This window comes from Manis javanica, chromosome X (assembly GCF_040802235.1).
Source record: "Manis javanica isolate MJ-LG chromosome X, MJ_LKY, whole genome shotgun sequence".
In the NCBI taxonomy this organism is placed as follows: Eukaryota; Metazoa; Chordata; class Mammalia; order Pholidota; family Manidae; genus Manis; species Manis javanica.
This window is the reverse complement of record NC_133174.1, coordinates 75,789,077-75,815,048: the sequence shown is the minus strand read 5'-3', so window position 1 is coordinate 75,815,048 and position 25,972 is coordinate 75,789,077. Positions and strand designations below refer to the sequence as shown.

At 39.9% G+C, this 25,972-nt stretch overlaps 1 long non-coding RNA gene across 1 annotated transcript; it reads right to left on the bottom strand.

Annotated features, from left to right (window-relative positions):
• Positions 1–17,542: 17,542 nt before the first annotated feature.
• LOC140847333 (uncharacterized) lies at positions 17,543–20,677 on the bottom strand. Its single transcript, XR_012127322.1, has 2 exons — positions 20,271–20,677; positions 17,543–17,605 (listed from the first exon to the last, which is right to left on the bottom strand). It is a non-coding gene; the product is annotated as an uncharacterized lncRNA (long non-coding RNA).
• Between the last annotated feature and the right edge of the window lie 5,295 nt (positions 20,678–25,972).

Below are 25,972 nucleotides of genomic sequence, written 5' to 3'. Positions count from 1 at the left end.
AGAAACCTTACAGGCCAGAAGGGAGTGGCATGATGTATTTAATGCCATGAAGCAGAAGGGCCTGGAACCAACATTACTTTATCTGGCAAGATTATCATTTAAATTTGAAGGAGGGATTAAACAATTTCCAGATAAGCAAAAGCTGAGAGAGTTTACTGCCACAAACCATCTCTGCAGTCTATTTGGAGGGAGTGCTATGGATGGAAGTGTTCTGAGGATTGGATATCTGTCACCAGAGGTAGTAAAATCATAGTAGGGAAGGTGGAGCAGCTGATGGCTAGGCAAATGCAAAATTAAATTGACTATCCTCAAAGTCAATCAAGGGATAGAGGAAAAGTATAGAATCTGATACCTAATACATAAAGAATGAAGGAGGAAGAAAAAGGAGGAGAAATAGAAAAGAACCTTTAGATTGTGTTTGCAAAATCATACTAAGTGAGTTAAGTTAGACTCTTAGATAGTAAGGAAAGTAACCTGGAACCTTTGGTAACCACGAATCTAAAGCCTGAAATGGCAAGTACATACCCATCAATAATCACCCTAAATGAAAATGGACTGAATGCACCAATCAAAGACATAGAGTCAATGAATGGATAAGAAAACAAGACCCATCTATATGCTGCTTACAACAGACTCACCTCAAACTCAAAGACATGCACAGATTAAAAGTCAAGGGATGGAAAAAGATATTTCATGCAAACAATAGGGAGAGAAAAGCAGGAGTTGCAGTACTAGTACCAGACAAAATAGACTTCAAAACAAAGAAAGTAACAAGAGATAAAGAAGGACATTACATAATGATAAAGGGTTCAGTCCAACAAGAGGATATAACCATTCTAAATATATATGCACCCAACACAGGAGCACCAGTATATGTGAAACAAATACTAACAGATCTAAAGGAGGAAATAGACTGCAATGCATTCATTTTAGGAGACTTCAGCACACCACTCACTCCAAAGGACAGATCCACCAGACAGAAAATAAGTAAGATCACAGAGGCACTGAAGAACACACTAGAACACATGGACCTAATAGACATCTATAGAACCCTACACCCAAAAGCAACAGGATACACATTCTTCTCAAGTGCCCATGGAACATTCTCCAGAATAGACCACATACGAGGCCACAAAAAGAGCCTCAGTAAATGTCAAAAGATTGAAATCCTACCAACCAACTTTTCAGACCACAAAGGTATAAAACTAGAAATAAATTTTACAAAGAAAGCCAAAAGGCTCACAAACACATGGAAGCTTAACAACAAGCTCCTAAATAATCAATGGATCAATGACCAAATTAAAAAGGAGATCCAGCAATATATGGAAATAAATGACAACAACAACACAAAGCCCCAATTTCTGTGGGACGCAGCAAAAGCAGTCTTAAGAGGAAAGTATATAGCAATCCAGGCATATCTAAAGAAGGAAAAACAAACACAAATGAATAGTCTAACGTCACAGTTATCATAATTGGAAAAAGAACAAATGAGGCCTAAAGTCAGCAGAAGGAGAGACACAATAAAGATCAGAGAAGAAACAATCAAAATTGAGAAAAATAAAACAATAGAAAAAATCAATGAAACCAAGAGCTGGTTCTCTGAGAAAATAAACAGAATAGATAAGCCTCTAGCCAGACTTATTAAGAGAAAAGGAGAATCAACACACATCAACAGAATCAGAAATGAGAAAGGAAACATCACAATGGACCCAACAAAAATACAAAGAATTATTAGAGAGTACTATGAAAACCTACATGCTAAGAAGCTGGAAACCCTAGAAGAAATGGACAACTTCCTAGAAAAATACAAACTTCCAAGACTGACCAAGGAAGAAACACAAACTCTAAATAAACCATTACCAGCAAAGATATTGAAGCGGTACTCAAAATACTACCCAAGAACAAAACCCCCAGGCCAGATGGATTCACCTCGGAATTTTATCAGACATACAGAGAAGATATAATACCCATTCTCCTTAAAGTTTTACAAAAAATAGAAGAGGAGGGAATACTCCCAAACTCATTCTATGAAGCCAACATCACCCTAATACCAAAACCCGGCAAAGACCTCACGAAAAAAGAAAACTACAGACCAATATCCCTGATGAATGTAGATGCAAAAATACTCAATAAAATATTAGCAAACCGAATTCAAAAATATATCAAAAGGATCATATACCACGACCAAGTGGAATTCATCCCAGGGATGCAAGGATGGTACAACATTTGAAAAATCCATCAACATCATCCACCACATCAACAAAAAGAAGACAAAAACCACTTGATCATCTCCATAGATGCTGAAAAAGCATTCAACAAAATTCAACATCCATTCATGATAAAAATTCTCAGCAAAATGGGTATAGAGGGCAAGTACCTCAACATAATAAAGGCCATATATGATAAACCCACAGGCAACATCATACTGAACAGTGAGAAGCTGAAAGCATTTCCTCTTAGATCAGGAACCAGACAGGGATGCCCACTCTTCCCACTGTTATTTAACATAGTACTGGAGGTCCTAGCCATGGCAATCAGACAAAACAAAGAAATACAAGGAATCCAGATTGGTAAAGAAGAAGTTAAACTGTCACTATTCGCAGATGATATGATACTGTACATAAAAAACCCTAAAGACCTCATTCCAAAACTACTAGAACTGATAGTGGAATACAGCAAAGTTGCAGGATACAAAATTAACACACAGAAATCTGCAGCCTTCCTATGCACTAACAATGAACCAATAGAAAGAGAAATCAGGAAAAGAATTTCATTCACAATTGCATCAAAAAGAATAAAATACCTAGGAATAAACCTAACCAAAGAAGTGAAAGACCTATACCCTGACAACTATAAAACACTTTTAAGAGAAGTTAAAGAGGACACTAACAAATGGAAACTCATCCCATGCTCTTGGTTAGGAAGAATTAATATCGTTGAAATAGCCATCCTTTCCAAAGCAACATACAGATTAGATGCAATCCCTATCAAATTACCAACAACATTCTGCAATGAACTGGAACAAATATTTCAAAAATTCATATGGAAATACCAAAGATCCCGAATAGCCAAAGCAATCCTGAGAAAGAAGAATAAAGTGGCGGGGATCTCACTCCCCAAGTTCAAGCTCTACTACAAAGCCATAGTAATCAAGACAATTTGGTACTGGCACAAGAACTGATCCACAGACCAGTGGAACAAATTAGAGACTCCAGACATTAACCCAAACATATATTGTCAATTAATATTCGATAAAGGAGCCATGGACATACAATGGGGAAATGACAGTGTCTTCAACAGATGGTGCTGGCAGAACTGGACAGCTACATGTAAGAGAATGAAACTGGATCACTCTCTAACCCCATACACAGAAGTAAATTCAAAATGGATCAAAGACCTGAATGTAAGTCATGAAACCAGAAAACTCTTAGAAAAATACATAAGCAGAAATCTGTTGGATATGAACATTAGCTACTTCTTCATGAATATATCTCCCCGCTCAAGGAAAACAAAAGCAAATATGAACAAGTGGGACTATATCAAGCTGAAAAGCCTCTGTACAGCAAAGGACACCATCAATAGAACAAAAAGGTACCCTACAGTATGGGAGAATATTTTCGTAAATGACAGATCCGATAAAAGCTTGACATCCAAAATATATAAAGAGGTCACGATCCTCAACAAACAAAAAGCAAATAATCCAATTAAAAAATGGGCAGAGGAGCTGAATAGACAGTTCTCCAAAGAAGAAATTCAGATGTCCAAAAGACACATGAAAAGATGCTCCACATTGCTAGTTATCAGAGAAATGCAAATTAAAACCACAATGAGATATCTCCTCATACCAGTAAGGATGGTCACCATCCAAAAGACAAACAACAACACATGTTGGTGAGGTTGTGTAGAAAGGGGAACCCTCCTACACTGTTGGTGGGAATGTAAATTAGTTCAACCATTGTGGAAAGCAGTATGGAGGTTCCTCAAAATGCTCAAAATAGACTTACCATTTGACCCAGAAATTCTACTTCTAGGAATTTACCCTAAGAATGCAGCACTCCAGTTTGAAAAAGACAGATTCACCCCAATGTTTATTGCTGCACTATTTACAGTGGCCAAAAAATGGAAGCAACCTAAGTGTCCATCAGTAGATGAATGGATAGGGAAGATGTGGTAGATATACACAATGGAATATTATTCAGCCATAAGAAGAAAACAAATCCTACCTTTTGCAACAACATTGATGGAGCTAGAGGGTATTATGCTCAGTGAAATAAGCCAAGTGGAGAAAAACAAATACCAAATAATTTCACTCATCTGTGGAGTATAAGAACATAAGAAAAACTGAAGGAAGAAAACAGCAGCAGAATCACGGATCCCACGAATGGACTAACAGTTACCTAAGGGAAAGAGACTGGGGAGAATGGTAGGGTAGGGAGGGATAAGGGCAGGGAAGAAGAAATGTGGTATCATGATTAGCATGTATAATGTGGGGGGTGGGGAAATGGGAGGGCTTTTTAACACAGAGAAGACAACTAGTGATTCTACAACATCTTACTATGTTGATGGACAGTGAGTGTAATGGGGTTTTTGGGGGCACTTGGGGTAGGGGAGAGCCTAGTAAATATAATGTTCTTCAAAAAAGATAAATAAATAAAAATAAATAAAAAAAGAATGAATGAGAATACTGAGGTATTGCAAGATTTTTATGGCTAAATGGAGACAAATGGTGACACAAATTTCTGTTATAATTTAGGTGGTGCTGTATCTTTCTCTTTCTCAAACAAAGCCTATTTGATAAAGCCTGGTAGGTTGTTATACTTATCATCCCAATATGACATGAAGTCCTCACCTGAGATTTTTATTCTCAGATTGCTATGAATTGCAAGTTTCTCAGGTATTTTCTTAAAAATTATTAGCAAGTTGATATTTTTGATTCAGTAAACATTTATTAAAATAGTAATTTCTGATTCTAAATTTTAGGGCAAAATTGGGAGACTCCTCTTTTCCAGGAGTCACTGAGTCAGATGTTCACAACCAAGACAAACATCAGTCAGATAAAATTTTTAGTAGATCCTACTTACTTTCTACCAGAGGTAAGATGAAGAAATGATCAGCTATTACCTGGATGGGTTTCTTTGCCCTTCAGTCTTAAAGTTTCTATATTTAAGTGTTGAACTTTGTATTAGTCAGGGTTCTTGATAGGATACATATATAGAGAGAGAGAGATGGAGAGTGAGAACAGGGTGGGGGCCAGGGAGAAACAGTGAGAGAGAGAGACAGATTTATTTTATGGAATTGGTTCATGTGATTTTGGGGCTTGGAAGTCCAAATTCTGCAGGGCAAACCTTCAGGCTGGTGACACAGGGCAGTTTTCTATATTTCAAGAGTTGAAGGCAATCTGGAGGCAGAATTCCTTGCTTCTTGATGTACCTCAGACTTTTTCTCTTAAGATTGAATTGTTTCGATGAGCCCACCCATATTATGCAGGATAATCTTCCTTACTCAAAGTCTACTGATGTAAATGTTAATCTCATCCAAAATAATACCTTCACCCTAGCATCTAGAGTGGTGTTTAATCAAATATCTGGGTACCCTGGCCTAGCCAAGTTAACACATAAAAAGAACCATCACAAATGATTTCAATTTCAAACAGAGATTCAAGACCACACTGCCTCCTTCAAGAGGAGTAGAGAATAAGTTGGTTGCCCACCATCAAGCACAATAGGTAAAAACCTTCTCTTTGTTGAGGTGAGCAGCTTTATATCAAAATGATTGACAGTGACAGCATCCAGCTAAAGTTTTAGTTGTGTTTCTAAAGAGGAGCTTCTAGTCTCTCCGGAAGTAGTATGAGGTAATGAGCAAGATTTATTTTAATAATATAAAGACAGTGTAATATTTGACAGTATAAGACAAGGGAACATAGTATAATCTCATCAAGTAACTTGTTAAAACCTTTATAACTTATCTAATACAACTTGAATAGCTTATGCCTTGCTATACCTTGTCACCCTAGTGATAGTTTAGTAATTCCCTGTGTTCACGGATGAAGTATAATTATACACACATGTGGTATAATAACACAGTAATGTACAAGTGATGTAGTAATAACATCAGGAAAGCTGGCAGCCTGCCTCCAGTGGATTTCCTAAAGACCTCTGGCACACCAGACTAAGTAATGGAAAACCTTGGGGGCTCCTACAGTATTTTTACTGGGTAAATACACTCAAAGAGTGCATGAGTTTGCGGGGCAGTTCATATGAGAGATAATAAAAGCTTAAGATTCTAGACAAGAGCCTTCAACATAGCTCTGCAATACAACTTAAAACTTGATAATATGTTTAATTTAGGAAGTAGGGAAAGGATATAGGATTTTGTGCATTGTTTGAGCTTTACAGTTTGTTAGGGGAAAAGCACTTTTACTTTACATGTATGTGAACTTGAAATAGACTGACCAAGATTGCCTAGTAGAGGATTTAATATACAGAATATATAAGAATATCATATAATAATCATTTTCAGATAATGGGCTCTGGTTCTATTGTGTGTCAAACATAGCAATTAACCAGTACTTACTGATTTCAGTAATTAAATCAAGAGACTCATTGAGCAGCAACTCTGTGACAAAACTCTTTATCTTAGGTTCTGGGGATTCAATGGTGACCAAAACAAACAAAGATCCCTCCTCTTCTGGAGCTTTCTTTTCTGAGTGAGAGAGACTGACAGTATACACAATGGATAAGCATAGATGCTTGCTGTTAGTAGGTGATAAGTACAGAAGAGTAAATAGAGCAGGCAAGAGAGGTGGTGGATATCAGGGTTTGCCTTTCAGATAGAGTGTCCAGGCAAGGCTTTGCTAAGAACAGGACATTGAATTTACATCCAAAGAAGGGGAGCAGAGGGAAGAGCAGATGCTATGACCCTGAGACAGGAGCCTGCTCTATTTCATCATGGAATAGCAGGGAAGCTAGTGTAGCTATAGCAGAGGATCAAGGGGAGTGTGTTAGGAGATAATAACAAAGAGGTGAAGGTGGTGGTGGGAAAGGTTGAAGGGACTCAGGGGAGTGGTTGAGGAGTCCTGTAGGCCTTTTAAAGACTTTGGCTTTTATTCTGAGTGGGGTAAGAAGCTACTGGAAGTTTTAAGGCAAAGGATTACCACAATTTAATTCATGATTTTTGAATGGAATTGCCTATTATGACTTATACGCATTACAATTTCTGAAGTGATGGAAAACATTTTACTCAAATAGATAAGTGTTACCATTGAAATGAAGCTGCTACTAGATATTTTTTCCTTTTTACATAGGTATTACTAAGGTAAACTTCAACCTGTGTCATGAAAATTTTTCAGAGTGATGGTTTCCATATTGAGATTTTACTGAGGCACAAAAATGTATATTTATGTGAACTGTTGGTTCAAAGTTATAACATTTTGATCCCCTTTTCTTACTTCTAGTTAGTGCCAAACTATTCTAGAATATTAGTCTAACTTAAATGAACTTCAAAATAACAACTGACAACAGAACTTTAGAGGTACAAGTAAGAATATTTGGAGAGAGCTGAACTTACATGGGCAAGATTTTGTTCTTCATTGTGTATGGTACCTGGTTAGTGATAGATCAAGTTAAAAAGAGCAGGTTCTAATTTAGAGTTGTGGCTAAATCACAAATATTCAGGAATATCTGATGTTATCAATGGATTAGGTACTAGGAATTCTTCAGAAAATCTAGTGTTTTGTGCCAGGAGAATAGCAGATGGCTAAGGCAGTTGGCCCCTTCACCAAAGCATTATATCTGCAATGTTTTGTACTCCCAATTCAAGTCACCCTTGTGCCCATTTCTTCTACGCATTCTCTGCCAGGGCTACTGTGAAATTCAGTACATTCAGAGTTCCCACAGAGCATAAACCATAGAATCACTGTGACAGGAAACATTACGTCTCACCTGTGTTTCTCAGTACTGGGAATGTCTGGGGCTCTGATCCCCAGGCATTGGTACATCTAGTTTTGATCAGGGATCTTGAAGGTTGGTCCCCAAATATTTCATAGCTCTGTTGATGATGGATTGACCTTGCAGCATGATAGAAAGTATATAAAATTATCTAGCAGAACAGAACAACAGATTCAACATTGGGTCACTGCTCTATGCCTGTTATTGTGTTTCACCCATCTGCTTACAAGATCTCTATAGGTGGATAATATTCTCATTTTACAAATAAGAAAAGTGAATTGCAGAGGTTGATAACTTATCCATTTTAATATAGCTCTTAAATAGAAGAGCCTTGATTTGAACACAGGATTTTCTGACTCAGGAATATAATTATAAACACATGATGCTACTGTACTGGAGAAATACTTTATCTTATTACTGTTTTGGTACAGGCTATAAGCAATGCCACAAAGATGCAAATATTAGATTTATGAAAGAACCCTGTAAATTAATTCTTCTTTTGGCAAATCAAAACCCAAAAGCTAGGTGAATAATCAAACAAGTCTTTTTCTTTAATTTTAATTTTATTTTTTTTGGTATCATTAATCTACAATTACATGAAGAATATTATGTTTACTAGGCTCCCCCCTTCACCAAGTGCCCCCCCCCCCCCAAAGTCCTTCACAGTCACTGTGCATCAGCGTAGTAAGATGCTGTAAAATCACTACTTATCTTCTCTGGGTAGCACAGCCCTCCCCATACCCCCACACACTATACATGCTAATCCTAATGCCCCCTTTCTTTTTCCCTGTCCTTATCCCTTCCTTCCCACCCATCTTCCCAAGTCCCTTTGCCTTTGGTAACTGTAAGTCCATTCTTGGGTGCTGTGCTTCTGCTGCTGTTTTGTTCCTTCAGTTTTCTTTTGTTCTTATACTCCACATAGTAGTGACATCATTTGGTACTTGTCTTTCTCTGCCTGGCTTATTTCACTGAGCATAAATAATATCTTCTAGCTCCATCCATGTTGTTGCAAATGGTAGGATCTGTTTTTTTCTTATGGCTGAGTAATATTCCATTGTGTATATGTATCACATCTTCTTTATCCATTCATCTACTGATGGACATTTAGGTTGCTTCCATAACTTGGCTACTGTAAATAGTGCAGCAGTAAACATAGGGGTAAATCTGTCTTTTTCAAATTGGAGTGCTGCATTCTTAGGGTAAATTCCCAGAAGTGGAATTCCTGGGTCAAATGGTATTTCTATTTTGAGCATTCTGAGGAACCTCCATACTGGTTTCCACAATGGTTGAACTAATTTGCATTCCCACCACCAGTGTAGGAGGGTTCCCCTTTCTCCACAAGCTCGACAACATTTGTTGTTGTTTGTTTTTCTGATGACGGTAATCCTCACTGGTGTGAGGTGATATCTCATTGTGGTTTTAATTTCCATTTCTCTGATGACAAGCGATTTGGTGCATGTTTTCATGTGTCTGTTGGCCATGTGAATTTCTACTTTAGAGAACGGTCTATTCAGCTCTTCTGCCTATCCTTTAAGTGGATTATTTGCTTTTTGTTTGTTGAGGTGTGTGAGCTCTTTATATATTTTGGATGTCAACCCTTTACCAGATCTTTTATTTGTGAATACATTCTCCCATACTCTAGGGTACCTTTTTGTTCTATTGATGGTGTCCTTTGCTGTACAGAAGCTTTTTAGCTTCATATAGTCCCACTTTTACATTTTTACTTTTGTTTCCCTTGCCTGGGGAGATATGTTCATGAAGAAGTCACTCATGTTTATGTCCATGAGATTTTTGCCTATGTATTTTTCTAAGAGTTTTATGGTTTCATGACATACATTCAGGTCTTTGATCCATTTTGAATTTACTTTTGTGTATGGGCTTGGACGATGATCCAGTTTCATTCTTTTACATGTAGCTGTCCAGTTTTGCCAGTGCCATCTGTTGAAGAGACTGTCATTTCCCCATTGTATGTCCATAGCTCCTTTATCGTATATTAATTGGCCATGTATGTTTTAGTTAATGTCCGGAGTCTCTTTTCTGTTCCACTGGTCTGTGGCTCTGTTCTTGTGCCAGTACGAAACTGTCTTGATTACTGTGGCTTTGTACTAAAGCTTGAAATTGGGGAGTGAGATCCCCCCCACTTTATTCTTCCATCTCAGGATTGCGTTGGCTATTCAGGGTCTTTGGTGGTTCCATATGAATTTTTTAACTATTTGTTCCAGTTCATTGAAGAATGCTGTTGATAATTTGATAGGGATTGCATCAAACCTGTATATTGTTTTGGGAAGGATGGCCATTTTGACGATATTAATTCTTCCTAGCCAAGAGCATGGGATGAGTTTCCATTTGTTAGTGTCTGCTTTAAATTCTCTTAAGAGTGTCTTATAGTTTTCAGGGTATAGGTCTTTCACTTCTTTGGTTAGGTTTATTCCTAGGTATTTTATTCTTTTTGATGCAATTGTGAATGGAGTAGTTTTCCTGATTTCTCTTTCTATTGTTTCATTGTTAGTGCATAGGAAAGCCACAGATTTCTTTGTGTTAATTTTGTATCCTGCAACTTTGTTGTATTCCAATATCAGTTCTAGTAGTTTTGGTGTGGAATCTTTAGGGTTTTTTATGTACAATATCATGTCATCTGCAAAGAGTGACAGTTTAACTTCTTCTTTACCAATCTGGATTCCTTCTATTTCTTTGTTTTGTCTAATTGCTGTGGCTAGGACCTCCATTACTATGTTGAATAACAATGGGGAGAGTGGGCATCCCTCTCTTGTTCCCGATTTCAGAGGAAAGGCTTTCAGCATCTCACTCTTCAGAATGATGTTAGCTGTGTGTTTATCATATATGGCCTTTTTTATGTTGAGGTACTTGCCCTCTATGCCAATTTTGTTGAGTTTTTATCATGAATGGATGTTGAATTTTGTTGATTGCTTTTTCAGCATCTGTGGAGATTATCATGTGGTTTTTGTCTTTCTTTTTGTTCATGTGGTGGATGATGTTGATGGATTTTCGAATGTTGTACCATCTTTGCATCCCTGGGATAAATCCCACTTGGTCATGTTGTATGATCCTTTTGATGTATTTTTGAATTTGGTTTGCTAATATTTTGTTGAGTATTTTTACATCTACGTTCGTCTGGGATATTGGTCTGTAGTTTTCTTTTTTGGTGGGCTCTTTGCCTGTTTTTGGTATTAGGGTGATATTGGCTTCATTGAATGAGTGTGGGAGTATTCCCTCCTCTCCTGTTTTTTGGAAAGCTTTAAGGAGAATGGGTATTATGTCTTCTCTGTATGTCTGATAAAATTCCGAGGTAAAGCCTTCTGGCCCAGGGGTTTTGTTCTTGGGTAGTAGTTTGATTATTGATTCAGTTTCGTTGCTGTTAAGTGGTCTGTTTAGATTTTCTGTTTCTTTCTGGGTCAGTCTTGGAAGATTTTATTTTTCTAGGAAGTTGTCCATTTCTCCTTTGTTTTCCAGCTTGTTAGCATATAGGTTTTCATAGTACTGTCTAATAATTCTTTGTATTTCTGTGGGGTCCGTCGTGACTTTTCCTTTCACATTTCTGATTCTGTTGAAGTGTGTTGACTCTCTTTTTCTCTTAATAAGTCTGGCTAGAGGCTTACCTATTTTGTTTATTTTCTCAAAGAACCAGCTCTTGTTTTCTTTGATTTTTTCTATTGTTTTATTCTTCTCAATTTTATTTATTTCTTCTTTGATCTTTATTATGTCCATCCATCTACTGACCTTAGGCCTCATTTGTTCTTCTTTTTCCAATTTCAATAATTGTGACATTAGACTATTCATTTTGGATTGTTCTTCCTTCTTTAAATATGTCTGGATAGCTATATACTTTCCTCTTAAGACTGCTTTTGCTACATCCCACAGAAGTTGGGACTTTGTGTTGTTGTTGCCATTTGTTTCCATATATTGCTGATCTCCTTTTTAATTTGTTCGTTCATCCATTGATTATTTAGGAGCATGTTTTTAAGCCTCCATGTGTTTGTGAGCCTTTTGGCTTTCTTTGTAAAATTTATTTTGTAGTTTTATACCTTTGTGGTTTGAAAAGTTGTTTGGTAGGATTTCAATCTTTTGACATTTACTGAGGCTCTATTTGTGGCCTCGTATGTGGTCTATTCTGGAGAATGTTCTATGTGAACTTGAGAAGAATGTGTATCCTGTTGCTTTTGGATGTAGAGTACTGTAGATGTCTATTAGGTCCATCTGTTCTAGTGTGTTGTTCAGTGTCTCTGTGTCCTTACTTATTTTTTGTCTGATGGATCTGTCCTTTGGAGTGAGTGGTGTGTTAAAGTCTCCAAAAAATGAATGCATTGCAGTCTATTTCCTCCTTTAATTCTGTTAGTATTTGTTTCACTTATATTGGTGCTCCTTTATTGGGTGCATATATGTTTATAATGGTTATATTCTCTTGTACTGAGCCCTTTATCATTATATAATGTCCTTCTTTATCTCTTGTTATTTTCTTTGTTTTGAAGTCTATTCTGTCTGATACTAGTATTGCAACACCTGTTTTTTTCCCCTGTTGTTTGCATGAAATATCTTTTCCCATCCCTTGACTTTTAATCTGTGCATGTCTTTGGGTTTGAGGTGATTCTCTTGTAAGCAGCATACTGATGGGTCTTTCTTTTTTATCCATTCAATTACTCTGTGTCTTTTTATTGGTGCATTCAGTCCATTTACATTTAGGGTGATTATTGAAAGATATGTACCTATTGCCATTGCAGGCTTTAGATTCGTGGTTACCAATGGTTCAAGGTTAGCTTCTTTACTATCTTACTCTCTAACTTAACTTGCTTATTGAGCTATTATAAACAAAGTCTGTTGATTATTTCTCTCCCTTCTTATTCCTCCTCCTCCATTGTTTATATGTTGGGTGTTTTGTTCTGTGCTCTTTTTAGGGGTGATCTCATCTAGAGCAGTCCCTCTTAGATACTCTGTAGAGGTGGTTTTTGGGAGGCCAATTTCCTCAACTTTTTCTTGTCTGGGAATTGTTTAATCCCTCCTTCATATTTAAGTGATAATCGTGCTGAATGCAGTATCCTTGGTTCAAAGCCCTTCTGTTTAATTGCATTAAATATATCATGCCTTTCTCTTCTGGCCTGTAAAGTTTCTTTTGAGAAGTCTGATGATAGCCTGATTGTTTTCCTTTGTAGGTGACCTTTTTTCTCTCTCTGGCAGCCTTTAATACTCTGTCCTTGTCCTTGATCTTTGCCATTTTAATTATTATGTGTCTTGGTGTTCTCCTCTTTGTGTCCCTTCTCTCAGGAGTTCAGTGTACTTCCATATTCTGAGCAACTGTTTCCTCCCCCTGTTTGGGGAAGCTCTCAGCAATTATTTCTTCAAATACACTTTCTATACTTTTTTATCGCTTCTTCTTCTTCTGTTACCCCTATAATGTGGATATTGTTCCTTTTGGATTGGTCACACAGTTATCTTATTATTGTTTCATTCCTGGAGATCCTTTTATCTCTGTCTGCATCTGCTTCTATGCTTTCCTGTTCTATGGTTTCTATTCCATCAATGTTCTCTTGCATCTTATCCATTCTGTTTATAAATCCTTCCAGAGATTGTTTCACTTCTGTAACCTCCCTCCGGATGTCATCCCTTAGCTCTTGTATATTTCTCTGCAGCTCTGTCTGCAAGTTTTTGATTTTTATTTTGAATTCTTTTTCAGGGAGACTGATTAGGTCTGTCTCTGCACATCCTCTCTCAGGTGTTGTCAGAACTATCTTGGAGTTGATTAAGTTTTTTTGCCTTTTCATGGTGATAACTGTGGCTGTAGGCAGGTTGCGGGTGTGTCAGCTGGGAGAAGAAAGTCCTTTCCTGCTTGCTGGATGCCTTGCCCTTCTCCGCTGCCTGTGTTGGTTACCTGCACTCCTTGAGCAGCCACTGGGTTAATCTCCTAAACTGCTGTGGATGGGGTCTCTGTCAGAGCAGCACGGAGTCCTGCGGTGAGTGGTAGGCACACCAGGTGCACTCCTCCACATTAGCGGTGCCCCTGCCATTCAGCTGTGTGCCAGCAGTGGCCTTTGGGTCTGGCCTGGGTGGCTGTGTGTTGGGCTGGGATTCTGTTCAGCTGCTAGTAGCACAGCTGCTCCCTCTGGCACCACTGCAGGTGTGCACAGGCCTGTCTCGCGCGGACCTCTCCCAGGCTCCTCTGGTGCCACTGCCGCCGGTGCACATGAGCCGCACCCAGGCTGTTTGGTCATCACAACTGCAGGCTCGCATGAGCCTCTCCTGGTCCTCTCTGGTTCTGCCGGTGCATGCAATCCACTCCCACTTTCTTCCAGCACCGCCACCCCTGGCACACGCTGCCACTCTCCCACTACTGGGCTGTTGTGTCAGGGTCCACGCCAGTTGGAGGAATGACTAGCAGGCTGCTTAGTGTGGTGAGGGGCTTCAGAGCTATGCTGCCTTCCCAGGATTTAGGGTGCCTAAAGTTCCCCAGGACTCCCAGCTGCTGGCTAAGTGTACTGGAACATCTTCATCCAGCTGTAGGGTCCCTGTCTCTTTAAGACTTGCAGAAAGCACTCGCTTTTCTTTTGTCTCAGGGGCTCCAGTTGCGGGGACCTGCCTGCAAATTTTTCTTTTCCATTTCTCTAATATCCAGCACCCTGTGCACCTTGTGTCTGCACTCCAGGCGTGGATTTCTAGAGCTGGTTGTTTAGCAGTCCTGGGTTTCACTCCCTTCCCATTCTGACTTCTTTCTTCCCACTGGGTTCTGGAGTGGAGGAGTGTTCGGGTCCCGCCTGGCCATGGTTTGTATCTTATCCCCTTCATGTGATGTTGAGTTCTCACAGATTTAGATGTATCCTGGCTGTTGTACTGCATCCACTGGTGTTTTTTTTTTTAGGAATAGTTGTATTTATTGTATTTTCATAGATATATATGTTTTGGGGAGGAGATTTCCACTGAACTACTTATGCCACCATCTTTCCGTGATCCCCCCCAAACAAGTCTTTTTTTACTCTCTCCTTTAAATCTTCCAGACAGAAAATTCAAGATGAAAGAGAGGTAGTGCATGCTTTATTTCCTAAAGAAAAGTCCCATGTCATACTTGGCCTATCCCTAAGCTAAGAAGTTTACTGCCATTCAGTTTTGCTGTCAGCAGAACTGATTGCCAGTAAAGTGCATAAGCAGTAATCTGATTCATGCAACTTGCTGCTTGACACTTCAGAAATGAAGTGCTTATTTTAATACATCATTACCTATAATTACAGTGTCAGCATTCATAGTTCTATAGTTAAATATCTGTCACAATTTTCATTACAGAACTTATTTTCTCTGGTTTATAGATATATACAGAAAGTGGGTGTAGTGGAACTTGGTGTATATAAACTAATTCAGGGAGCAGTTAAAATTCAGGAGATTCATTACCCTTCCCCAGCATCAAAGTCTTCTGATATAAAGCAGAGGGAGATTTGTGAAGAAATATAGGTGAAATAAAAAAAGTGCCCAACTTGGTCTCCACTGTAGGAACCAGCAGAATATAATCAGAAAATGGGTGACGTAGCCCCACAGATTGTAATTTCAGACAGAGAAAACTCATATTGAGGATTATAGCTCTAGAAGAACTATCATTTGAGTCCCAGTCTGTATTAGTTCAGGTTCCTATAAGAAAATACCATAGGCTGAGTGGCTTAAATAACAAATTTCTTTTCTCACAGTTCTGGAAGCTGGCTGTTTGATATCAAGGTGCCAGCATGGTTAGGTACTGGTGAGAGCTCTCTTCCAAGCTTGTAGATGGCCATCCTCCCACTGTGTCCTCACTTGGTGGAGAGAAAGCGAGAGAGGGAGAAATACAGGAAGTGAGGCAAGGAGATTTTTCTCTCTTCCTCTTTTAATAAGGCTACCAATCCTATCCAGTTAGGACCGCACCTTTATGATCTCATTTATACCTTAATTATCTCCTAAAGTCACATGGGGATTAGAACTTCAATATATGAATTTGGGGGAGACAATATATTCCTTTTCCTGGCATGGAGAAGGAGACACAAATGGAGATTTCCTTATACATGTAACTTTCCCTTGGAAAAAGTTACTTCTATTCAGTTTTCCGAGCTTCTCCAGTTTCTGCTATTTCTTGAAATGATCAGTTCAAATATTCCTTATGCCAAAGAGTCATATTTGTAGTGGCATATTCTGGTACCCTTTGGAGGCATGTGGGTAAAATTTCAATATTTTCAGAATCTCTTGCCTGACTTTAGTGCATCTGCATATAAATAGGTGTTTCTCAGGGGTGAAGAGAAGTAGTCCATCTTCATACCAATAGGTAATTACATGGGCAATCCAGGGCTTGTCTGGACAGGAGAGGTTTGGTGGAGCTCTTTTCTGCTGCAGGTAGGTCTGGAGAGAGATGGTTCAACTGCTTGTAAGAAATAAAACGGTTTCTGCTCCCTGTGACTGATTTCAGTTTCAAAGATATTTTGACCCAGGATTTTCCCCTGGAGTTACAAAACATTAGCATCATTCCCATTAAATAGACAAAAAAATTTAAACACTATGAGGCTTTAAGTATTTTGCCCCAGTTCATAGAACTAGTTAAAGTCAGAGTAAAGATTTAAACTCAAGCACTCTAAAGACCACTTAGCCACTATATTATTGGTACTTTCTTGTCCAACGCCCCCGCATAGATGAAAGGACTTACTCCTTAGTATGGACTCCATATTAAGGCCCAATTTTATTTTCACTTCTCATGATTCCTGCCATTGTACCCTAAGATCCACTACTATCAAACTACTAATGTAGGACCCCAACCTCCCTGAGAAATAAGTTAGCTTAAGAGTGGCCATCTTGAAGCCCAGAGAGCCATTCTGATATATGACTCAGAGGGAACAACTGAAACCAGGTAACTCCTCTGGAAAAACAAGTTAATCAATCATGACTGCTGGCAGCGCTAACCTTTCGGTTAGTTAAGCATAAAAGCTGACCCTACCTTGCTACACCCCCAGGACGTGGCACTAACCCAGAAATCGTAGGTTTGAAAAATTACTGCCTTTGTAGTATTGTTATCTTGCTATGTAGTATTGTTATCTTGTTACTACAACATAATCTGTAACCATGGTAAATCTCTAGGGCTGAATGCCTCAGAAAATCCTATATAACCACTTGGTTGTGGGTGCTCGGGGTCCTCGTTGAGACCTGCTGGACGGGCTGACTTGGACCCCAACTAGTTGGCTTCCGAATAAATTCCTCTTGCTTGTTGCATCAAGAAACGTCTTTGGTGAGTGATTTGGGGCGGCACCTTCCTCAGGGGAATCCAACATTTGGGGGCTCGTCCGGGATCATGTGCTCACCCCGCTTCACTCCCGAAGTCGCTCTTGGAGGAAGAGGTAAGATTAGTGGCGCCTTGAGTTGTCTGTGTTCTGTCTTCTGTTTTCAGTGAGACCGGTCAGAATTCTGTAAAGGGGTACCCACTGTCTGGCAGCTGTCCCGATCCTGTAAAGGGGTCGAGACTGCGGTCGGTAGATGTACTAGGAGCACCGCAGGCTGCAACCCTGAGGGACGCCTCGGGGAGGTTGGGAGGCCAGGGACGCCTGGTAGCCTCCCGTCTGTTTTTCTGGCAAGGTGAATCTGATGAGATAGGGTTGATTTTCAGGCGCCAGGAATATCAACCCTCTGATTCCTTTCGGTTTCTGTTTGAAAATCTGAGAAAAAAAAAAAAACAAAAAGCGGCCGCTGTGTGTCTAATCTGTGTGTGTCTCTGTTTTTTGTGTCTTTCATGTGCCTAATAATTGTTATACTGACAATGGGACAGACTCAGACAACCCCCTAAGTGTGTAAATGAATATATCTTTCTACCTCCAGATGGTATTAATGAAATTGATTTAAAGACAAGCGCTTGTGAAAATTGAGTGTTCTAAAACTTCCAGAAAACCTGATAAAAAAGTGTTAAGCATTAATGCTAATTTGGGTTTGCCTGAGACGGGCATGTCCTGGTAGTTGTCGGCTGCCTGAGTTTACCTAGAGTCATTTGAGTCATGTTATCTGCTAAATCTTTTAAGAATAGAATGCTTAGAAGCTTGGCTTTGTCTAGTGTTCAGTGGGGGTCTTGTGAGTAGGCTAGCATAGTTGTTGCAGGTAAGTGAACTGGATAAGTGTGGCAAGTGAACACCTTTTTAATTGTGTGTTGCAGTGTGTATGCCTACCTGCAGCCTGAGAATCTTTGTAGTAACTTAAAGCCTTAGAGTTTTGTTAAGTTGAGAAGATGTGCTCTGTGTTTGCTGGGAGATTGTGCTGTGAAGCTCATAGTTGCAGAAATTGTAGAATGTGTTCGTAAGTTTGTCAGTCTAGGAAATGTTGGTTTGACAGTTTGCAGTGTCCTGCTTCTCAGTGTTCACTGGAGCTTGAAGTTTCTAATAGTTTTGAGTTCTGGTTAGAACTGCTTAAAGTGATAGAGAGGGCATTTCTCTATGTTGAAAGATCACAGCAGTTTCTCATGCTTAAAGTCTCAGTGAGTTGCCATGAAATCGTAATGTTAAAGGGACTAAAAGCTAAAGTTTGTTAACAACTGTATAACCTTTATTTGCCTTTGAAATATTTTGTTATTAAAAATAATTGCATGGCCTGAAAAATTGAATTCCTAAGCAGAATAGTAACAAAGCTTTTTTCAGCTGATTAAATGCACTTAGTTAACAAACCAAAATTTATTAAACTGTAGAATCTGGACAAGATTATGTTTCTCCCAGAAAAACAGGTTTCACTGTAAAAGTTTAGATAGACGAACGTGTGACCACTTTTGAGAAAAGTTGTAATAGATTTTTTTGAGAACCACCAGGTCTTCTTGTTTAATTTATATGCTGTATGTTTTAAAAAAAAAACATGGGGGACTCTCCATATTTTTTAATGCAAATAATCTTAGAGCTTTTAATAGAATTTGCATAGCAGCTTATATCTACTATTAAAGAGTAAAACATTCTTGAAGCTTTCAGGGAAGACCTGTAAACTTAAGCACTTTCTCTGTTTTTTTGTATCTGGTCTTAGACACTTATGCTGAGTTATGTTCTTATTATTTTCACTGTTTGTAAGCTATTGATTGTAAGCCAAAGGTCATCATTTCTCAGTCCCTAAATGAAGAAGTAAAATGCCTGATCTCTTTCATCTCAAATCATATTTCTGGTCATATCTGAATATCTGTGTGAAAGAAAGAGACATTTAAATTTGAGATTCTGCTTAAACTTTTAAGTTGAATTTGACTATAGCCATATCCATTCTTTGTATGTATCTCTAACAGGTCTTTTGTATGCCTGGTGATATTATACTCTGCCTTGAGTTTAGACAGTTCTTTCAGCTAAATATGAATTCTTATTGTAGCTTTTTTCCCCTCCTGAAGATGAAAGCAGAAGAATCTACCATCTGCTACCATTCTCTCAAGAATGCTTAGTAACCTAGAATTAGTTTGACTTTCTGTATGTTGTCTTTAAAAATTGACAGCAGCAGTCTCCCCTGCTGCCCCACTTTTTAAGATATCTCGTTTACTGTGCTGAGTATATAGACAATAAATGTGTAATGATAGTTCTAAAAAAATTAAATGCAAAAAGGTGCTTTTACCTCTAGTTAACTCTGATATTTTCCAGAGGGCCCCTGGAACATGTCAGAAGAATTTTTCTCACTAGAGAAAGTATTTGACTAATTTGGCTTATTTATCTGATATATATATATATATTTATTTACCAGGAAAGCACTGTCAAAGAGAATGATGCTAAACTTTGTTACTGAATGTTTTGTATTACAGAAATATCAGAATTTCCTTATGTCAACTGTTTTACAGTAAGCTCTCATCAGATCTTTAACCATTGTCATTTGTAAGTCTTTTGTCATTTATAGTATTATCCCTAAACTGGTAAAGAACTAGATTTCAGCAGAACAGGTATTAGTTACATAAGATTACATAAACTAAAGAAAATGATTTTGTGTCTTTTTGTTTCAAATGTTGCTGGTAAAGTGTTTTAACCTTGTTCTCTTAAACTGACAACAGTTTAGTAAATGACTATCTTTATGAGCAGAATTGAAACATCCTTCTCTCTACTTGATCCCTCCAGAGTTTAAAAACTTTCAGTGACTGTTTTTGTATTCCATGGCAGTATGTTTATTTGCACGAGTTCAATAAGAATCTGCTTTCCTTGTGAGAAGACTACTTAAGAACACTGGTTATACTACCAGGGCTTTGACTGGAATGTCGTACCTGAGAGACATGTGCATAGACTCAGATGTGAACAACTTTAAGGAACTAAGATTGACTTTATAAAGCCAACAAAGCCCCTTGGAAGAACTGGCCTGGTACCTTGCTTACAGAGTTCCCAGCAGCCTTACCAGGTGAGTAAAGAAGGTCACTTCCTGGCAGGTGCAGAGACCTCGAGAAGAGAAGAATTCATCCAAATCTACAGGTACTGCAGGTAAAGCCTGATGGCAAGTCTGGCTTGGCTGTCTGGCCTCAAGAGGCCTTTAAAAGTTCAATCTGAAATTCCTTACAAAAAGTTCCAGCAAAGCATATTTAAAAGAACCTGTGTAATCAATTGCTCTTCTTGCTGCACCTGTGCAAATAATCAAGCCAGCTGTTAATTATTTTCTTAACCTAGTTACTTCTAGTAAAAATGAGAGTGATTTTAGAGAGAAGTATCGTTTCAATAATGTAGCCTCCTTCCAGAATAAAAAATCCAACTCCAGATGTTGCTACATAACCTAATAACACAATTTGTTTTATCTTGCCTAGAAGCCACAAAACTGCAAATAGTAATAAAAATGAAACCCAGAATAGAAGCGCCAGCCTTCTGAAGCCCTCTCAACTGACCAGTGATAGAGACCTAGCTGCACCCTTTACTGCGCCCCCTTCTCAGCACGAAGCAGCCAGAGCGGTCATCGCCCCTTTTCCCTAGCAGCAGCTAGAGTCTCTATCTGTAGAAGAAAGAATGAGACCATACCCATAGCCTTCCCTGGTAAAAACAGGTATTTAATCCCTCCTCCCAAGAGATGGTGGGCTTGTAACACTGGAGTGACCCCATGTGTCTCTACTTCTGCCTTCAACTCCTCCCGTGATTTCTGTATCATGGTCCAGTTAGTACCCAGACTAATGTATCATGATGACTTATCATTCGTGGCAGAATTAGAACCTAAACTAAGGTATAAAAGAGAGCCAGTCTCACTCACTCTAGCTGTATTACTAAGAGTAAGAGTCGCAGCCGGAGTAGGACCAGGGGCAGCTGCAATTATACAAGGAAACCAACATTATGAAGGACTAAGAATAGCTATCGGTGAAGATTTGAGAACTATAGAACAGTCTATTTCTAAACTTGAAAAGTCCCTAACCTCTCTCTGAAGTAGTGCTACAAAATAGACGAGAGTTAGATTTACTATTTCTAAAAGAAAGTAGATTGTGTGCAGCTCTAAAGGAAGAGTGCTGCTTCTATGCAGACCATACTGGAGTAGTAAGAGACTCAATGTCTAAATTGAGAGAGGGATTAGGTCAGCGAAAGCGAGAACGAGAGGCTAGCCAGAGCCTGTTTGGGTCCTGGTTTTCTAGATCCCCATGGCTTACAACTCTAGTGTCCACTTTGGCGGGACCCCTGCTTGTTTTGATATTGCTCCTCACCTTGGGTCCCTGCATTTTGAATCGAGTGATGGCCTTTGTTGGAGAGGGAGTGGGTGCTGTGCAGGTGCTAATGCTGAGACAACAGTGTCGTACCCTCACACATCAGGAAGACACCAACGTTCCATGATTGGAATGTTCAGAAAAAGAAGTGGGGAATGTAGGACCCCAACCTCCCTGAGAAATAAGTTAGCTTAAGAGTGGCCATCTTGAAGCCCAGAGAGCCATTCTGATATATGACTCAGAGGGAACAACTGAAACCAGGTAACTCCTCTGGAAAAACAAGTTAATCAATCATGACTGCTGGCAGCGCTAACCTTTCGGTTAGTTAAGCATAAAAGCTGACCCTACCTTGCTACACCCCCAGGACGTGGCACTAACCCAGAAATCGTAGGTTTGAAAAATTACTGCCTTTGTAGTATTGTTATCTTGCTATGTAGTATTGTTATCTTGTTACTACAACATAATCTGTAACCATGGTAAATCTCTAGGGCTGAATGCCTCAGAAAATCCTATATAACCACTTGGTTGTGGGTGCTCGGGGTCCTCGTTGAGACCTGCTGGACGGGCTGACTTGGACCCCAACTAGTTGGCTTCCGAATAAATTCCTCTTGCTTGTTGCATCAAGAAACGTCTTTGGTGAGTGATTTGGGGCGGCGCCTTCCTCAGGGGAATCCAACACTAATAGTTCTTGAGTTTTGCTGTCTTATTCTACAGTGCTTAGAATGACCCCTATGATATTGTGATTTATAATGAAGAAAAACGTATTTGACTTTTATCTCCATTTCTTTCACAAAGCTCCTAAAACAGTTGGGATTAAGTATGATGAAAGGATAAAGGTGTCTCTGGTTATGTTAATGAGATAATTTTGTGAAGATCCAAAGGAGAGGACCTGGGGGCTCAGGTAACCAAGCATGAGATTAGATGACTGAAACTTTCATCCCTACCCAGACTTCTGGGGAGGGAAGAGAGGCTAGTGATTGAGTTTAATCACCACTGAGCAATGATTTAGTCAACCATGTCTATGTAATGAAGCCTCCACAAAAATCCTAAAGGACTGGCAGTGACCAGCTCTCAGGTTGCTGAACACATGGAGATTTGGGGAGAGCATGGAAGCTCTACACCTTTTTCCCATACTCTGCTCAAAGTATCTTTTCCATCTGGTTGTTTTTCTGAGTTTTATCCTTCTATAATGAACTGGTAATCATGTGTGTAAATTTTTTTTCTGAGTTCTGTAAGCTGCCCCAGCAAATTAACTGAACCTGAGAAAGGGGGTTGTTAGAATTAGCTGGTCAGTTAGAAGCCCAGAAAATAACTTGGATTTGGGATTGGCATCTGAAATGGGGGAAGCATCCCCCACTTTTAGGACTGTTGCTTCAGGAGGAGATGGTTTCCTGCCCAGGGCAAGTCCACTCTGAATTTTGTGAGACTGAATAAAGACAACAGAAAGGTAGAAGTTAAAAGGAGCTCATGCTAAGTTTATTCACATGGCAGTCACTCATCTATGTACAAGCATCTCAGTCTATCCTGGCTCCAGCACTGCCCCCTCCTGATCCCCAGCACAGGACTCTCTTCTCCCTTCCTAGCACCAGGGCTCCACGGCTTCTCTCTCTTGCTTCTCCTCTTTGCCCCCTAAGCCCTCTACCTCTCCTCTCTCACCACTCTCTCTGTTCTCTCCTTCACCACCCCCTAGCACAGGGAAGAAATCTAGGGTGGGTCTCTATGGTGACTGACAGTTCAGTCCAGGTAGCTCTGAAGGCTGGTAAACATGCTGGCACCCTGTCTTGCCAATTGGTTTCAGCCCCGGACAAGTTCTCTATGTATTCAGTGTGACCAAAGGAATCGACAGAAAAACGTTCTTAGGGTGAAAGGGTTTATTACCCTGCCTTTTCTCTGGTGGTAGGTTGAGCTCTAGTGTCTCTGTGTCCACCCAGAGCACTAGGCCGAGCTCTCTATACAGCGCAATAATAGCTTATTGCCTATATGTGCGGAAGCGGCAGCCAGGCAACAGGCCAGTTACATCATCAGGTGGTTTGAGTTCAGTGAAGATCTTGGCAATAGGAACCCCAACTTCTCCACACTCCACCCCTCCAGGATTCCCGCCTTACAATCTATGTTTTCAATCTTCTGCAATGGTCCCTGTGCGAGAAAGCTGGAGCTCTGTAACCAGATTCCACAATAGCAACAGAGGATAACAACAACTTAGAGATAATAAAAATTAAGATACAGCAAGATTTTGATACAAAAATTATAATAATCCTCAAGCCAGAGGAAGTTCCCAATCCACAGAAATTTTAGGGGTGATAAGACACATGTTTTAATACCACCAACTTAGGCAAATCTTGTCCATCAGGAAGGATGCATGCAAGAGAGTGGTCCTGTGATAGGACTGCAACAGGAAGGGGGTCCCTTCCAGGTCTAGTATACCATACTTTTACTCCTTTCTCCATGGGGGTTACTGAAGGGTCTATATATAGTGCTACTGGAGGTGCATGCACTGGCCATAATGATAAAACGAAATTCCCCGGGAAGATGCTCTTACCTTCTGGCCATTCAGGATATACTACTGTGACCTTTGGCGGCCACTCTGCTGTTATTCCAGGAATACACAGGAGGCCAGCTTCCAGGCCTTGTCCCCAAGGTGCCAGGATAGCCAGCCATCATTTGTCCATGTGTCGAAAGGTCCAAGGCCACGTCTACTCAATGGAGTCTCTGGGGTTCAGTGCAGTTGGTGCTGGCAGCAAGATGTTATTCTGGTGCCCAAACCTCGGCTTCAGTGATTCTTCCTTGGTTTGTACTTGCAGTTGTATAGGGGAGGCAGCCATATGTGTTAACATGTCTACGGGGCTCAAAGCTCCCTTTCCGGGTCTGTCATTCAAACGCTGTAGTACGGTTCATTGGCAGACTGACCATCCCTGCAGACTATTGGTATGTGACTTTAGTCCGGATTTTAACAAGCCATTGTGCCTCTTTATCATGCCTGCTGTGGTAGGATTGTGTGGCACATGAAACTTCCATTTGATTCCCAGCTGTTGTACCCATTCTTGCAGCGTATATCCAGTAAAATGGGTGCCCTGATCACTCTCAATCACCTGTGGTCAGCCATAGGCAGCAAAGAGATGTTCCAGGCCTCTTTTGGTCACCTGTTGGTCTGCACAACGTGTAGGAAAAGCAGCCAGAAGTCCAGTAGCTGTGTCCACACAAGTCATCCTATATTGATATCCTTCTGTCACAGGTAGACACTCAATAGAGTCTATCTGCCACCTGACGAAGGCTATAAGCCCCTTAGCTATTGCCCCATGTTGCTGTCGAACCCGGTGTATGCCCCTTTTGGAGCACACGACACAATCCTTCTGGGCTCTACTAACTTCTTCAAAGGTCAAAAGCAAGCCCCACTGACAGGCTACAGCCCATGTTGTCTTTTGCCCTGCATGCAACAAACACTGATGTAGCCATTGGGCTACATCAGAGGCAGGCTTTCCTTCTAACCAATGTCAATCTGGGCCAATTTATCTGCTTCATCATTTCCTGGGGATGCCAGTGTCAAATGACCTGTCACATGGTATACTGTAATTATTTTGGTCTGACCACAGGCCCATAAGGCTTGCCATATTTCTTGCCCCCAAAGGGGTCGGTGACAAACCAGCAAGTTGGCATGGTACCAGGTTGGTAGCCACAGCGTCAAGCCCTGATAGACAGCCCTGCTGTCAGTACAGACATGTAGGGAGCCAGTCTGAACCACCAGCCTGATGACACAGTCCAGGCATACAGTTGGAGGGAACTGCAGAGTGGCCTTCCCAGAAGAGCAACCCCTATATCCCTCCTGCTCAAAATGTCCCTCCTAATAAATTTGCTTATTTTGGTTTCAATTCAAACTGCCCCTTCAGGGAAGAGACCATATCTAATTCTCCCTGAAAATTTTAGGTACTGGACCTAAAGGAAATTAGAGAAAACCACTACTACTCCTGTGACTACCCCCAATGGTGGGAAAGTGAGACCCCATGAAAACTGAACCCAATTTTTTTTTATTGGAAAAAGATATGGGAAATTTACCTGGGTCGAGATTCCTTCCCCCACCTCTACATGGCCTCCAAATAACATATTCAAGGATTAATGGCAACAGGTACGTACAGAGAACAAATGCTTTTCTGTGGTTAGTCAGTCAGAGAACATCCTGATAAACTATAAAACAAATGAGAGCAGGGCATTACCTAAATCCAGATCAGAAAAATCTCCATTGTAAGTTTTATTAAAAATGGGTCAGAGGCACAGTCCATAAAATTGGTCCCTGCCTGCCAAAAAGTCACTGTGTTCTTTTAAAGAGAGCCTCCTTCTCTCCTACTGGAGATGAGGAATGGGAGTGTAGCTATGAAAGAATGGGGGCCCTACATAAAAACAATAGAATAGTGAACTTTTGATAGTCTATAAA